A 3,039-nucleotide genomic window follows, 5' to 3' on the forward strand; every position below is an offset into this window, starting at 1 on the left:
TACGAGTCTGTGCCTTTTAACTGTTACAAAAAACTCTTGCGCAATTTATAAGAAACGTCACAGCTCTGCTTGACGGTATTTTTCCACAAATTGCACATTTCATATGGACTCATATTCCGGTTAATTTAGCTACAGATTAATTGGCATGGTTAAGCAATAAATAAATAATCATAATTTATTCATCAAAAAATTAAAGCTATATTTATAAAGGTTAATTATGTGTATATTTATAGACACATGTAATAAAGATATCGGTTTTAATTAGGGTGCAATGGCGCTAAAGGTTCCCTGGGGTAAAAGGTACTTTTGATTTCATTTTCTCCTAAAACACTAAATAGCAACAAAAACCTACAGGACTTTCAGTAATACGTTTGTCACTATACACAATAAAATATTCCTGATCCGTGAGATCTTAAGTTTGATTTTGAGGTAATTTTATCTAATCTGTAATAATTTTTAACATGTTGCAAATGTATGTAGCTAATGAGAATAACTGAAATTATCAAAGTGTTTCAATCAAAACTTTTTAATAACTGTCCAATAAGTGAAAGGATACTATTTGGCGTGAAAAAAAAAAAATAAAAAAAAAATAATAATAATAAAAAAAACTATTGCTGGGGCTAAAGGCCCCATATAAAACACATTTATTATTAAGTGAGGGGAATAGATTTGTTCGAAATGGGCTCACACTGACTGATCCAATCACAATGGAGATTCGTTTGAAGAATTCATTCATTTAAAGAATACTTGAGATTATATGAAATGCCAGATGTGATTGAAATAAGTGGTTATTTTGATTAAGCATTATCCTACTTTGTTACATAAAAAAAAAAAAAAAAAAAAAAAAATACAAATAAATAAAAAAGCATAGTTCTGTTTCAAAATTATTTCCATAGATTTACACATTTTCCCCCTATTTTTAAACAATATCACTGTAACCCCCCTGGGGTCTTTACCCCAAGTGTGGGGTAAAAGGCTCCCTCGCCACTTTTATTTTATGCATTTTAATCAAAACAACCTTCCTTTATAATTTATTTTCACACAAATTATGTTGCTCCATCAATAGCCTATTAAATTAAAATAAATGTAGTATTTCAATCTAGATACACTTTATGACCAGAAAAAAAGCAAATGTTCATTGAGCCTTTAGACCCGTTGTAGCCTAATTTAAAATCAGCATTTTAATTGGAAAGCGGCATAAGATGGAAAAGAGGAAATTTTAACTTGCGTAATTACCACCAGTAGATTGGACGCATTGTACTTCAGCTCATGAGCGCTACCTTGCGTCAAATAAATTAGGCAATAACTATGGAATCAAAATCCCGTCAAAAGTATTGCGGTCAGGGATCCAAAAATAATAAGCGTAAAAAAAAAAAAAAATTAAAGCAAAGTTATCAGAATTGCAAACAAAATCATGTTTTCTTGGTTATTACTGTTTTTTTTTTTTTTTGTTTGTTTTTTTTTTTTTGTGCTCTGACAATTTTAAATGAATTTATTATTATTATTATTATTTTTTTGTACACTTACGCTATATTTTTCTTTGCTTTTGTTTCCAAGTTCTGCGCTTGGTTTTCCAAAACTTGTGAGTAGAATTTCATGTAAATCAGGGGGCGTTTTGCATCCCTATTGGTCCACTAGTTCTTGATCGACAGCTCCTCCTCTAGCCCATCATTCGAAGAGGGGAGGTGATGTCACTCCAATGCAACTCGGATGGCTGCTGCCCAATATTATATTATTTGTGGTTGATAGATACACTGCTTGTGTCTGTTTTGAGTATTTTCTGTTGGGTTCTGAACTTGTGACTACATTGGTACAGCTAGTAAAAACATGCATCAAACATCCACACCAACCCATCCTTGTTTTTTTTTTTTTTTTAGATATGCAGCCAATAACCTACAAACAAGGAAGTCTTAAATAATGCCTAAACTAAAGACTCTGCTAACTAAATTCAGCTGACTCGATACATGTTAATGGACTATGATAATGGCTTACTTTGACAACACATTGTTTCCTAGAGCTGGCAGAAAATACTCAAAACAGACACAAGCAGCGTATCTATCAACCGCAAATAATATAATATTGAGCAGCAGCCATCGGGGTTGCACTGGAGTGATGTCACCTCCCCTTTTCGAATGATTGGCTAGAGGAGCTGTCGATCAAGAACCCCTGAAGTTTTGGAAAATCAAGCGCAGAACTTGGAAACAAAAGCAAAGAAAAATACAGCGTAAGCGTACAAAAAAATGAATAATGTGAGCAAAATTGTCAGAGAGCACAAAAAACAGTAATATAACCAAAAAACCTTGATTTTGTTCGCAATTCTGATGACTTTGCTTTAAATTTTCAGTTTTTTTTTTGTTTGTTTTTTCAGCATATTTTAAATGTGTTTATATATTTTTGATTCATGCTTGTTATTTTTTGCTCTGCGCTAATTATTTTGATCTGCGCTTATTATTTATTTTTGTGCTTATTTTTTTTTTATCTACACTTATTTTTTGATTCACACTTATTATTTTGATTCACTCAATTATTTTTGGATCGTGACTGCAATACTTTTGACGGGATTTTGATTCCATAATTAGCCATTCACTTTCAATTTGAGTGGATTCTGGGTTTACTGTTTTTATGGAGTTATGATTTCAAATCAACTAAAACTGAAAACATGAACGCATCCATATAATATCATTTAACATTTATTACCATATTATGAGAAAGAGAGAAACAGACACCACGACTAAAGATAATTCACTGTAGCGCTTCTCATTTCCATCACTTGTGAAATATGAAGAGATGGGGCGGGAAAAAAGTTTGTTTCCGCCTTATATGGAGTTCGATTCATTTGAACGAATCGATTCGCTTGGACAGTTCGTTTCAATGAACCGATTTTACAAAAGCCATATTCATAAATTCTTTTGAGCCGAAGGTCAAATATAACCCACCTCTCATCAGAATTTTACTCTCAAACGTTCACTCTTACAGGCGAGTGATTTACAAAACGCTGTGCGATTCGGTTCGCTCGAGTCATTCAAATGAACCGGCTCA

Source organism: Myxocyprinus asiaticus, chromosome 5 (genome assembly GCF_019703515.2).
Source record: "Myxocyprinus asiaticus isolate MX2 ecotype Aquarium Trade chromosome 5, UBuf_Myxa_2, whole genome shotgun sequence".
Taxonomy (NCBI): Eukaryota; Metazoa; Chordata; class Actinopteri; order Cypriniformes; family Catostomidae; genus Myxocyprinus; species Myxocyprinus asiaticus.